Source organism: Atractosteus spatula, chromosome 6 (genome assembly GCF_055471065.1).
Source record: "Atractosteus spatula isolate fAtrSpa1 chromosome 6, fAtrSpa1.hap1, whole genome shotgun sequence".
NCBI classification, from domain to species: domain Eukaryota; kingdom Metazoa; phylum Chordata; class Actinopteri; order Semionotiformes; family Lepisosteidae; genus Atractosteus; species Atractosteus spatula.
Genome location: NC_142711.1, coordinates 24,519,732 through 24,534,883, shown reverse-complemented (window position 1 = coordinate 24,534,883; position 15,152 = coordinate 24,519,732).

Sequence of the window (15,152 nt, the reverse complement as noted above, 5' to 3'; positions counted from 1 at the left end):
CAAGAAAAAAGTTTTGAAAAAATTGGTTCACGTAAACAATAGCATTAAACCAAGCTATCCCTGCATAAGCATATTACATACAGTAATGCACAGGTAAATCTTTCTCACAATGTACTGTAGGTAAGGGGAATTAGAGAGACTGTAAAGAACTTATTTCACAGTACATTTCTGCCATATTCATCCAGTTCAAATACAGTTTTCTCATGTTCAGAATTTTGTATTTATTTTTTTAATAGTGTTTTCTGGTATAGAGATGCCATTATTTGAATGTACTTACACAGTTAGAAATTGAGACAGTAAATACAAGGAGTAATTTGTCAATCAGAACAGTATATACAGTATATACTGTACACAGATTCTGAGTATACAATACAGAATTTTGACAGTACATTAATAAAATGTGCCAAAAAAAACTATTCAAGAACAACATTTGGGGAGGAGCGGTGGCACTGTGGCTAAGGATCTGCACCAGTGGCTGGAAGGTTGCTGATTAAAACCCTTGTGCCGGCAGAGGAATCCTACTCTTAAACCCAGCTGCTCCAGGGGTGCTGTATAAATGTCTGACCCTGCACTCTGACCCCAGGCTTCTCTCTCCCTGTCTGTGTGTCTCATGAAGAGGAAGCCTGGGAGTGCAAAAAGACAAGTTCCTAATGCAAGAAATTGCACATGGCTAATAACATGATCGTATCTTATACATATTTATGAATTTATCTGCTGTGAGATACACAAATGCTTGATCAGTAAATCAGGAATTACAAAAATACTAATAAAATACATTGACATTTATACTTGAATATGTTTAGTCAACCTTGTAATAATCTTATAACATCAATGTTCAGCAGCACTTGAAAACCAAGTTACTTGCATGAATTAACCTTAACATATACTCATTTGGAATAAAGGCTTAAGTTTTTAAGTGTTAAAATATGAACAACATGCACATCATTATTGACATACTGTACTCATTGTAATTAACTGTAATAAAACAGGTGCAGTTCTCATGAGGTTTTTAAAGGTCTCATGGGGACAGCTGGATCAATATAACTCTGCTTGCCTGTATTTTGTAGCTGTGAATATTCATTAATATTCAGTTGTGTTAACAACTGTCCTACTGCATTATTTTGGTGATCTTGCAAAGTTACAGCTTGACACAGAATGCTTTTGTTGCAGAGGAACTCTGGTTCATTTGAGGTTCCTCAGCCTTTCTCAGCATTTGGACAGTGATGATCAAAAGTACACAATTAGTTCATTGTGAAATTGGTTCCATTGGAAGGTTCCATGGGTCCAACTAGCACCACAAACTGATTAGACAGCAACTTTTAAGTTAAGCAACTTTTAACAACAGTTCAAAGTCACATTATCACAGTAGTAATATCATCAGGGGTGGCGGGTAATTCTGCATAGTACAGTATGTTCCTCATTTATGGATCACTCTGGCCCTGTCAGTACATACAGTATGTGACAAGAGAATTCCAACTGCGCTCTGAGTCTAGTTATACATCCCTTTGGAGATGCAGACTGAGAGGCACTGGAGGTGTCAACTTGAGCTCAGTTGATGGTAACGTGGCTTGTGTTAGATAACGAAGACATTCTACTTATCCGAGTCCCATCTCAGCAGAGATTCGTAAGATTATGAATCAAAGGAGTTTAAGCAGTCACAGTGTCTTACTTTCAGTTCGAGGCAAGAGAAAGCTCTTTATTATAATCTCATATAACACTTATTTCTAAGCATACTCATAAACGTGCTACACTGGTGTGTACAAACATGTTGCTAAATTGCAATATGTTATAAATTCAGCTGCAGAGATGTTAAGCACATTGCTCCTGTTGTGCTAGTACAATCAATTTCCTGTTGCTTTTATAATAAAAGTTGAAGCAATTCTTCTCACTTTCAATGGCTTGAAAGGTTTGTTTCCTGCGAACTGTTATTTCTCTGTACATAGACAAGCCATTTGCATTATAAGGCTTTCTATTAGTTTCCAAAACTAAGCTCCAAAACCTAAAAGACTGTGTTTTCTCTTTTTTTTTGCTTCAAGTCAGGAGCTATGAATATGAAAAGTATAAATTATAAACTGCTTACTGATGGAGAGCCTGGAGAGATGCATTAGTAGGTTCATACAATACTGTGATGGGAAGGGGAGCTTCCCCTGTTGATAATGTGACATGTTATACAGTATGAGTGTAGAAGAACTGATTTTTTACTCCAAATAGAACCCCAAAGAAATGCAGTGAAGTTGATAGGATATGGTTCCCATTCAACAAGACAAGGTGTCTAAAACAGTAATTTGGACATTGAAGGGACAAATGGCTGCATATCACATTCCTCCATAAAAATCACCAAACCCGCAGAAGGTGTGGTATCAGTAAACAATTGGAACCATTCAGGAGACAGAAGGCAAATGTTATAGAAAAATGATGATGAAGTATATGAACAGTATATGACAGTTGCAGTATAACTACATGGTGGTATAGGTAGAAGTGAAAGATTAATTTACGAATATTGGAAAAAAGGAGCATCCTTGTGAAATGATGTAAAAAGTACAATTTAAGGGTGCATAAGTCATAACTATTTTGAAGGGAGCCTATTTTTTTGCAAATTATAATCTTCCTGTTCACCTGTAAAGATTATAGGTTAGGCTTGTGTCTTGCCTATCATTAGATTTGAAGGAAGAAATGAGAAGCTGTCAGTTGGAAGGAAGCCAAAGGGTAGGAAGCAATAAAATATTGAAGGCGCTTTAGCTGAAGAATAAGAGAGTTTACACTGCAGGGAGGTGAGTCACAGATGATGCAGGAAGTGGTTTGCAGACTGATAAATAAACAACTATAGGGTTCAATATCAAGCACGGCTAATGAAGGCAGAGGAACTAGAGTTAGGTTGAACATGAAGAATTTTGATAAGAAGGGAGTGGAACAGCTGCAGCAAGAGCTTATTTTAAAATGTGAAGGGGAAACAGGAGATAAGGTGGAGAAGTGGATAAGTATAGAGAAGGGTCTTGGCAAAGGGGTACCAGAGGGAAGAGGGAGGAACAGTGGACAAAACAGAATGCCATGCCACAGTATTTCGCCAACAGATAATGAGGGAAACAAAGGTGACAAACAAAACATCAACACCAGGCCTCAACCTGGAGGTCTGATAATTCAGGAATCACAACACAAAAGACAGAAACAACACTGTTCTCTCTACTGTGTATGTAGACAGTGTTTTGGAGATGTACTGTACAGTGCAAGCATCATGAAAAGCCAAGTGAGTGGTGACTTATGTACATGACTGGTTTAAATATTACTCCCTTCCCTTTTCTCTCCGTCTCCACAGAAGTTAAATGAGAAGCCTTCAAAAATTACCCAGTTCTTAATTATTTTTAGAGACGGACATTTATTGAATATAAATGTAAACCAAGTCAAATATATTTCTAAATCCATATAAATGTTGCTTACATACTGGTGTTTTGGCATGTAAACATTTATGTGTTTTAAATGCCAAAAACATTGAACAAAATTAAGATTATTGAAAAAAGCATTCTTTTGCATCCTCTGATAAAGCTATTATATTCATATTCTCACACCTGTGAGACATCAAATATTTGTGATGGGATCTAACACTGGTGTTTGTACAAATGTTTGATGAATGTTTTATTAGTTTATTTCGAATTCCTATCTACAGAGATACAGTTTATTTTAACTTTCTTTCTGCTCTAAGGCATAGCATATGCTTTGGAAAGATAAGCAATACTGTGAAGTTAATTACTTCCTGATTTCCTTATTTTAAATACTAATTGCTCTAATTAATGCATGTTTTTTATATTTCACTTTTCAAAATTATTTGTTTTTTTACAAACAGATCAACGAATGATTATTAGGTCTCATGTTATGGTAGATTTGGGATGCATTAGTACATATATAATATGACATGAACTATGTAATTGTTTATAATTTGCATTCAATTATTTATTTTGTAAGAAAAAAGTCAGTTTTGACAAATACAGTTTTACCCAGTTAGATTTCATGTTTCCTTACAAAAACAAGATGTTCTATAGCAATTGATTTGATTTAAAACTTTGGGAAATAAAGAAAAACAGTTAATAGTGTAATTTCTGCAGTATAAACATTTGGAAGGTTAAATTGAACAACAACCTTAAATATTTTCAAGATTATGCAAGAATACAAATCTACACCAGTAATAAATTAAACTATGTTTTATAATAAGAAGAACTATATTAAGAACTATGTTTTTGCTTTTTGATTGATCTCACAAAGATCCAGAATTTGTATTGGTTCCAAATGTATGGTTTTAACACATCTAAATGTTATCTGCATATATTTATCATTTGAAGTGAACTCTTTAACCATGGGATAGCTTCAAGGTTCTATGATATAGGTTTACACTATATGAGGCTATATTGTGACACATGAAAACTCAGAGAAAATTCAAAGACACAAAAGGTTTTTCATCAACAAAACAATGTCACCTCTCAAAATTAACTCTAACTGGCAGTTCTCAAAGCACTTGTGCCTCTCCATAGGCAAACTGAGACATACGTATCAACCCACCCAGATCCAGCCAGCATGGTGAGCATCAAGCTACTTTGAGGCAAGATAAAGATACTGTGTGTGAACAAAGTGTCTCTTCTCTCCTGTCTTCTGTTTATCTGGTAGTCAGTTGGGCAGGATGCTGCTGACCTGATTTCATCCTCCTGGTTTTGGGGCCAGGATGGTGTCTTTTTCACAGCTACATTGATTTTGATTTGACACAGCAAAGAGTTTGAATACATATGCAATCACAAATTTTTACTTTTTCATATTATCTGCTTACTTCCTTTGTTTTTTTTTTACTGTGTGATAAGTTGTCTATGCAACAAATATGTATTACTACTTCTAGGTGTCATGATTGAAACAAAATGCGAAAACTGCAAGAGCTGAATATGTTTGCCAGCATATTAATGTTTACAAAGTAAACCAAGGCTTAATGTAGATTCTTCTTTCATTATTTATGTCATTGGTCATTGTTTGCTTTTCTTTTTTTATTTCCAAAATCAATCTAGACACTGCATAATAATAAATGTTTTTAATAAAAAAAGAAAAGACTGTAAGCTCACACCTGAAGAAGGCTCCACGGCCAAAACGTTGTTTTTTCTTTCTTCTCTTTTCAGCATGGAATAGACCTATTACTTGTTCCTTTGAAGACTGTGTAAGTTTCCTGTGAAACAGTTTTCAGTCTCTTACATGTTTCTGGTTCACTTTGCATTTGCATTATTTCTGTAGATTTTGACCATTTTCAAAGAATCCTATAAATCCTAGAATCCCATTCTATTTTCATAGAATCCTATGAAAATATATTTGCCTCCAGTAGTTTTGTATTCAGGAAAAAAAAATATTTTTTCTTGACTTATAAGATTTTGCAAATGTGAAATTATGTACTGTAATTAGACTAATTGCCTAATAACTACCCAGATATTTAAAGAGACTCCTGTATTACTTTAAAGAAACAATGTTAAAAATAACATCTGGAATCTTTTGAATTTCACACTGCTGAAAGAAAGAGACATTATTGAATTTTATGTTTCCAACAATTTCCTTATGCATCATAACGCCCCTGTCCACTGTTCAGTCTGTGTACAAAGCTTAAATATATCTTGTGCTGCTTTTAAACAACTGATATCTAAAAAAGATTAGTCTTTTGGGGCATTAAAGAGCTGCATAATGTTATATTCTGTCTTGAATTCTAATGGTGGATCTTAAGATTTTTTTTTATTGCTGAACAGAATCTTGGGAATTTCCAGATGGAGTAGCACTTCCAGGCAAATTTTACCATATTAGAGAATTTTAAATCACTATGCTCTTAGATGCTGTGAGAAGTGAAATTCTAAGATACTGAAGAACCTTTTCTGGAAAGTTGTCAATTTATTATTTTGCACGAATGGCTCTAGGACATCTTAAAAGGTCATTGACATTTTTTTCTTTTTTTAATAAAGATTGCCCTGGGAATTCAAAACAAAACTTACTATTACTATGTATTTTACTATACTATGTATGTCTGCAAGCTGAAGAATTATAGGGAAGACACGTTAAGTCTTTTCTTTTCAGCTTGGAATTAACTTTTACCTACTCCAGTACATTCCATTGCAGCCACTTTATGTAAAGCAGCTCCGTACTTCTCACAATGGCTAGGCTAGGTGTAACACCATGCTGTGTAATGTTTTGTAGAATAGACAGTTCTGCTGGGGGATGGGAACGAATTTTCAGTAGCATGCTGTAGGCATCCTCTCACGAGGCACCAGTAAATGTAGGGGTTTTATGCATAACTGGGACAATTATTGACTGTAACAGTAAGTCACAAAATGATTCTTTTGATGGTATTAGAATCCAACCTTGTGGGATAACTCAAACAACGCACACACACGGGTACTAATACACGATAATACATTTATTAATATATAAAATGTGCATATAAACATAACAGATCTTATCGTGAGGGTTAGCAGAATACAACAGGTATATATTCAGTCACGAAGAGTTACAAATACCAAGAGGGACATACGTTCCGTATATCATTCATTTAGACCGTTTCGTAAATGAGCTTGGTTACAACTTCTACACTAGATACTCAATAGCAAGTACATCACTCATAGGAATTACATTGATATCAACTCAGGTTGAGGTAACAATTGAATTCTCGAGCGGTAATGCAGAATGTTGAATACTTATCCAATCTCTGGGGATTCAGATCTCCTGCAGACACAAAGAAGCAGTGGCAGGCTTGTTGCTGTCCAATCTGCGCTCTCTGGCTCAGTGCCAAGCAGTGTTGTTGCGGCGTGTGACGTGGTGGGAAAGATTCCTGCGCCGATGTGCTGCTGATGCTCTCTGAAGTCCGGCTAGTTAGTGTTGGCTGAAACTAGCAAAGTTTGTGCACAGGAGTAAAGTGACTGCGAGTCCAAGCAGTTCAGGAAGAAGACCGGTTCATTCCTGATGAAGCGCTAGTCCTGAATACTTATATTCAGATTGGGTTCACGAGGCTTGCTGCTGGCTAACCTCGGGTGGATCCTTTGGTTACGCGCTGGCAACCTCCGTTCTTGACTCTTAGAACAAAGGAAAGTCCTGCACTCTGACACACTCGCCATTACGTGATGGTCCAGGCTGAGTCTGAGAATGTCCAGGAGGCGCGCGGCGAGAATGTCCTGCACTTGGGAACTGTTCTACAGGCGCTGTGTTGCGTGTTTTACTTGGAGGAAATGCAAGTCATTCATTGGTTGAAAGTTTCATGGGCATCAGAGACCCACGTGGGGTTAACCTGCCCTACCAGTTCCTGATTGGCTGATGATGAGTAACCATGCCCTCTGACCTTAGAGTTGTAAACAACTTTGAATAAGACTCCCTTGGAATCTCCCAGACATTTAGGCGCCAGAGATTCCATTTGTTAGGGTGGTTGATGTGTCCCAGCTTTGGGGAGCTGTTATCCTTATCAGCTAGAAAAACACCTTAATTGTGAACCAAATGGAATGGCCTCTCTGTATCAAGCACCACTGAGATGAAGGAGAGAGGGACTGGCAAGGGAGCAGAAAACTTAATTCCTGTATTTTAATAAGCCTCGCCGCTACTATGCTCTGTTGTTGTTGTTCTTTAACATAAGGCAACAAGCAATCAAATGTTCTGTTTTTTCTTAACACTTGTTTTTCTGTACTGTAATTTTAAAACTTGAACAAAGACATGCCACATGCATACAGCGCAATGTTGTACAGTTGTAAAGCTGCTACAGTATAGCTTGTGGGAAATACATTTATTTGTCCTGCATCAAAGTTTAACTTGTTCAGAGCGCCCTACATTACAAACTCCGAGCGTTTGATTGTCTATTGTAACAGTATCGACAGCAATGTAGTTAAAAGGAACATGTCAAAATGTTTCCAAATGTTTCCTGGGAGGAAGACAGAACAATGTTTGCAAAAATTTTATTAACAGGCAGTTTTGTGTTCTTCCTAAGATTGTTGAGCGCAGTGGGGAACATTCGGGAATTTTTTTTCACAAATGCTTCTTTTCTGTCTTTTTTTTGTATTGTCAGATTGTGAATCAATAAAAGCATTTAATTAAACACGCATTTGTGATTTTAATCAAAATAAATAAAAATGGTATGAAAATGTCTTCTCGCCTTCTTGTCCCCTGGGGGTAATGGGGACTCTCCATTATAAACGTAAATATAAAGCCCCAAAATAAACACACAGTAATAAATAATGTGTTCTAAATTGATCTTTTTATTAAGTGATAGAGAAAAAGCAGGACAATGACCTTCTCTGCAAGCTAGTCGAAGAAGTAAGTAGGCAACTCAAAGCTCGAAGCCCAGAAGCAACAACAATAATAAGTACAGTGTGTATTCTCCTGTCACGGCACAAAATAGAACAATGTAGAGTACATAACGTGGTTATGTATCGGGAATGTTTGCAAATGTTGCGATAACTGTACAGTATATGCTTTTGGGATCATATTTGTTGCAGCAGAGTGTTTTGGAATCTATATGCTCTCCTTGCACAGTTATCGAAAATGAAAATGTCTCGGGAATAGGCTCCTGCTCCCTGACAGACAAAAGGGTGTGAACTGTGCTTAACATAAACTCAGAGTATGCAAGGTGTAAAGTGTCTTTCTGCTCAATTAATTAAAGCTACAGTAGGTTTTAAATTCTTCAAGCAATAATTTGCTGTTTGTCAAAATCAGCAACTTTGCAAGCAGTACGCAACCTCTCAAATGGTACATTTCGTCTCTCATGTAAACTCAACAAAGGTATATTTTTATAATTCTGAAACCTGAACCTTTAAAGCCTTGTCATTGCTGATATGTTTCACTTCACAGACTTCCTTCTTTGAATTAAACAGCTGTTTTCACCCAAAACGAACAAGAAAAAGAGCATTTTCAGAGAGCAATTACTTTGTGTTTACATATAATAAGTGATTAGATTTATGAACAATCTAATTTCTTATTAATTTAAACAGTGAAATTTCAGCTGCAAAAAGATTGCACCGGAGAGCACTATTTCTGCTTCTCATAGATGTTCAGGAAAGGGGGTGAATTAAGCAATGTCAAGTGCAATAATTCGGTGATCAGTAATAACAGCTTAAAAATCAAATCAATTTATTTATCAAATACACAACAATACAACATGCAGCAGTAATTGCTGACAATGAAATGTCTTTTCTGCAAGCTCGGTGGGGGGGATCACAAAATTAAAAGTTACAAAATAAAGTTACATAACAATAGCACAAAAATTGAATAAAATGAAAATAAACTCAATATAAATAGAACTGCTATATGTCCAGGGTGTACATTACATCCAATCAATACATTATGTCTGTTACAAAGCATTTTTCAGGACCCTATGCAGATAGCAGGATCTGGAAGGGAGTGAACAGACACGGGGAGGAGACAAGGAACTGGGCTGGTAGACGAACAGGGGGCGTGACGAAGGTGTGCAGGTGCTCGGGGGGGTCCAGGCAAACAGTCCAAGGGGAGTCTGAAGGGAAATCCATAGCAGGCAAAAGTCCAGATCCGGGTGTTAAAATCCAAATCCAAAATCCAAAGTTAAAAACCGGAGCGGGATCCGGCGAAGGGTTGAAGACAGACATGACAAAGTTAAAAACCGGAGCGGGATCCGGCGAAGGATCGGGGAGATAAACGGGGTAATAGGACCAGGTGCTCCAAGTCCCGGACTTGGCTGGTTCAGGAAACTGAAAGGAGGCCTATGCCCTCGTCGAGCCGTTGACGTAGGGCGACTTGGTGGTAGGCGGGCCTCCGGGCGTCCGTGTTCCATTGCTGAGCCCGGAACAGAGTGAGCATCTAGCTTTCGTACGGAGGCTGGAACAGGGAGCAGGTGCACAAAATCAACTAAAATGTGAAAGAGCCTCTTTCCCCTTAAAGGGGAGGGATTACAATCGTGACAATGTCCAAGTAGTACAGTATGCCAAATACAATGAAAATGTTATGTCCAAGTAACCTGACTATTTAATAGAGCAATGTAAAAATGCTGGGAAATTAAAGAAAAAAGCCATGACCAGACAGTGCAGAAGAGGGATGCAGGCACACTTGCAAAAGCTTAGATATACAAAAAAATCAAAGAAAGGTGTATGTTAAAAAAGAACATCTGAAGCTGAAGTGGATTTGGCAGACCATTAATTCCATCCATTTTCTAATCTCTTTATCCTTTACAGAGTAGCTGGAGTCTATCCCAGCAAGAAATGGATGCAAGGCAGAATATACCCTGGACATAGTGTCAGTTCATCACAGGGCAGACAAAGACACAAACACACACTTAAACCAGGGTCAGCATTCCCATAAGCCAATTAAACTACCAGTTTGTTTTGGACTGCAAGAGGAAATAAGATTACCTGGAGAAAACCTACATGAACCCAGGGGGAACATACAAACTTGACACATACAATACCTCAGGAATTGAACCTAGGGCCTCAGCATGGAAAGATAGCAAAGCTAATCACTGCACCACCATTAAAAATGGATGGATATCTTAGTCATCTTTCTAGTTCAAAGATTTCCATGCATAATTTAATTTTGAAAGCCTCAGAGACATCTGGTGCTACTGTTGTATTTATGAAAAAAACATACAAAAGGCATGCTAACCACTGTGCCATCCGATTCCTTAGTTAATATATTTAATTTTTATAAACAGTTAAGATTGTTACTAATTGTTGATTGTTAGCAAAATATTTTCAATTATATTTCACCCTATTTTTTTCTTTATTATTTTTGCATTTTACTTATCATCATACATTTGAACAATGATTTGTAAATAAATTTTTTACAAGATGTGAAAAAAGTACAACCATTTATTAGTGCTAATCTTATTATTGATTGCTAATCGTTTATGTTCACACCTGACTTTCTTATTAAAATGTATTTAAAACGTTGAACTAAGTGCCATAACATTCTGAAATACAATTGGGAATAGTTTTGTGGCATTTGTATGGATGACACTTTGCTCCTCCTCCCTCTCTCGGTGTCGCCCCCACCCCTACGGAGCGCAGTGGGCGGTGCACTATTTTCACAGCCACTGATTGGGAAAAAAGACCTGCTAATCTGTCCTACACAACAGGAAGAGAAGTGAATGTGATTTTTTCTGTATGAAACATGTGTTGCGTTTATGAAATTCAAGTATTTTAAATTTTATTTAAAACGTAAAAATCTTACAGCGTGCACAAAGATTATAAGTGGATCATGAGGAAGTAAAATCATCCGTTTTTGCTCATGTTTTTTTTAGCTATCTAAACCAGTTTTTTACAGTTTTTAAAGGCATGCAATGTTTTAGGCAGGAACACGTCATTGTATCTTATTTTTGATTTCATTTTCAAAACTAAAAAAAAATAGTTTGCCTATTGTGTTGATAAGCTGTTTTCCGATTACTGGCAATTGTAAAAAATAACCCTTCCACCTCCCTTGTTTAATTTAAAGATTTCCATAAAGAAATCCTTTAACACAAAACCATCACGTATAATAATTTATCCAGCTGGTTCCCTGTTGAATGACGTTGATGGATTGGGTTCAATTCCAGAATATAAGCTTAATAATGTTAGAACGAGCACGTTAAAACTATAACCCACTGTAAGTTACCAAGTTAAAGACTTTGATGCATAAAATATTTATGCATAATTCAATTATTTATGAAGAAGGTGGAAGGTTGTATACTTTTCACCAACTGAGCAATCTTGCTTTTATAAAATATACCAACTTCTTAATGTTTAATGTTTAACATGCTGTAATACATAGTTTAAAATTATTAAAAGTCTAAACAGTATACAACTAAAATTCTTAATTTTAAAAAAGACATTCCCTCAGCAGTGACCGGGATTCAAAACCGGGTGTTTTCTGGTGACAGCTCAAAAGCTGTACATAAGACATCAAGCTTTATTAGCTCCACCTGGCGGTTTTACAAGGTACTACAGGATACTATGATCTTATTTTAAAAACCATGTGGTATGATGCGGTAAGTTGTGGTATTTTGCGCTACGTCCACCGCATTTTAACGCAGCGTACAGGGTACCTCGCTCATTTTGAATGGCTGGATCTGTATATTGTTACAGCTATCGGTGAATAGGGAGTGTTTCTAATATTTTAGATAAAGTATGTAACACATGGCAGTGTACACATTTCCAGCTTCAACGCAAACGGGATGTTTGCTGAGATGTAGGGGGTCCAGAGCACATAATCAAGCACATAATCAAGTTTACCTTGTTTTACCTTAGTTAATTCAGTTGTGGGTAAATAATTAAGTGTCAATCAACAGTTCAGAAATACACCATATAAGATCAGATCAGAGGAAGAAGACGAAAAGTTGAGAAAGAAGGTTAGTCCACAAGAGAGTGAGGAACTTGAAGCTTGCTTCAGGCGAGAGCCCCTACTTCATGATCATCCAAACCAAACCTGATTGCAGCTAAGTATTTGAACCATGCTAGAGAGAGCTGACTATTAATTGTTTTTTTTTCAGAACTTTGATTTCCTGAGTCAAAAATACTTTGGTTAAAGACAGCCTTTTCTTCTTAGGGGTGCATTTTTAGAACAGAGAGATAGGCTCCCATTTATTTTGTGGCCTCCAGGTTTTCAGAGATTTAACTGCAGGTTGTATTGCATTCTGTTTTATTTAGAAGGCAACTTATCACTTCTTTGGCCTCTATAGGCATGATTTAAGAGTCAAATACTTGGTAGCAGCTTGGGGTTTTCTGGGTGATTAGAACTTTAGGCCTCTGAAACCCAGTCTGTACATTGTGTAAACATAGTAATGTGTGTTGTTTGTTTATGTTGTTCGGAGAGTAGTGTTTGTTTTGTCATTGTCAATCAATGAAGGCCATGCCAGAGAACAAAGAAATCATGTGCCTCTAACTATAGCAATTGCTTGGGTATATTCTGGAGAAATCATTTAGAAGTTGGGCATTATAATTACTTATTTTACTTATTGAGTAATCCAGTCAGTCAAACCCTGCTTATTCTCTATTTGTGTAACCCCCTTTTGTAACAATATCTATGGTATATCATGTTTAGATTTTAGATAAAAAAGAGGTTTTCATCTCTGTTAACTAAGGATACATGCCCGTCTGCCAGAAAAAACAAAACAAAACACACAAAGCATAAGCCTTTAGTTTGAGTTCATTGTGGTTCTAAACTAATCCAGGAATGCTTGATGTGCCCTTTGTCTTAAAATAACATTTCAATACATCAAAAATATCTACAAAAATCTCAGCTACAATTAACTTTATTTAACTCAGCTACAGCTAACCTCTATGCTGGTTACAAACACAATGCCATAATAAATACTGTATATTATTATGAGTGCTAACAATTCTAAATGATCATTTTTCCATAAACATAAGTTAGAACTGTTTTAGATATAGGGTGGTGGTGGTGCTGTGGTTATTATTGCAATTCTGGACCTGGTGTGCTATCTGAATAGAGTTTGTATGATTTCCCTGTGTTTGTGTGGGGAGAACATAGATACTGATCTACTCTAAAGATATGAACTGGTAGGTTTATTGGCTCCTAGGAAAATTAGCCCTGGTGTGAGTGTATGTCTGTGCCCTGTAATGGACTGATGTCCTATCCAGGGTGTATCCTGCTCTGTACCCATTGAGGAAGACAATACCAAAAGATTGCTCATACCAAACATTGGTTTAGAGTGGTTTAAATAGTGAAGGAAAGGGTGTGGAATGAAGATTGAATAATTAGTGACAATTGGTGGTGGCTGTGCTCGTAACAGGATGGAAAGTAATGACTAACATCAGAGTTATTATAAGGGTATTTGAGAGCACTATACAGTGGTAATGCTTATGTTCTTTTATTTAATAAATATCCCTGTCTTACACTGTCATATTTTTTCAACTGAGGACAGCCTGAGTATTGCCCTTGCATACATTTATATAATGGTGCTGAATGGACAGCAATGTAGCATACTTCTTTTCTTGCATGTGAATTTTATTACAAATATAGGTCCATGTCTAATCTGATATTCCACCTTTGCCCCATCATTGTAAATCACTTTAAATGGTTTATGTTGTGTTGATACCATAACTAAATATTTGTTATTGAATGTATCTCATTTTCAAGCCAAAAAATGTTCTTTTCTTGTAGACATGTATTATGTCTGTGATTATAAGAGTAATCCAAAGGCAGGTTATCTCTCTGTTTTCAATGTTTTACTTCAGGTATATCACTTGTTTTTGTTCACTTTATTTACACATACAAATTCCCCATTAATTAGCAATACTCTTAAGGAGACTTGTTTGATATGAAAGAGTTATATTTGCCTTATTAAACAAAGAAAAATCTTAGACTTCATTACACAAGAGTAATATTGGGGTAAGAGTAATATTACTGCAGTTCAACATAAAAACTACAGATTATGTGTAGTTTTATAACAGTCTGCTACATTACAAGCTCCATGGTGCATTAATGAGCCACTGTAGAGAGACAGGCTCATTATCACATTATTAATTAAAAATAATGTAAACAGCCTGTGCAAGAAATTATCATTAAGACAATACAAAAGAATGAAAATTGTGGAAGAGAAGAGTACTATCAGCAGACACTGCAGCATTTCCTTGACACTTATGTTCATATTAAGTCCATAAAAATCTTACTCTCTATTTGGCCTAATGTCTTTTTTTTTGCTGATATTTAAAATTGCTTCAATCAGTGTCACAGCTAGGCTTTTATCTACCATTCAGACTCATTTAGAGCAGAGTGACAGGACCCTTATTAAAGTCCAATAATGTGACATAGCAAAATAAGCAGCATTAACAGGAGCTCTAGCCTTTTATCTAATCCCATTTTCCTCAGCAGGGATGAGCTACACATAATCAGCTTGTACTCAGTTCATTTAGGGGAACAAAGAATCAGAGTAATTCCTCATACAAATTAGATAGGATTTGATTCCTAAGGGAACTAAAGACACAATAAAATGTCAGGAGGGTTAATGATTCTTCTGAATAACCTTAAGAACAGGAAATTTAATAAAAAGTGTTTCACTAAAGATTCAGACAGCTAAAATATTATTAAGACAATCAGACAACCTTACTATAGCTGCTAAAATGAATTAACAGGACTATAATTAGAGTGCTATTGTCATGCACACAATATAATACAGTTTTTCATTTGTGAAGTACATCTTAGAGAAT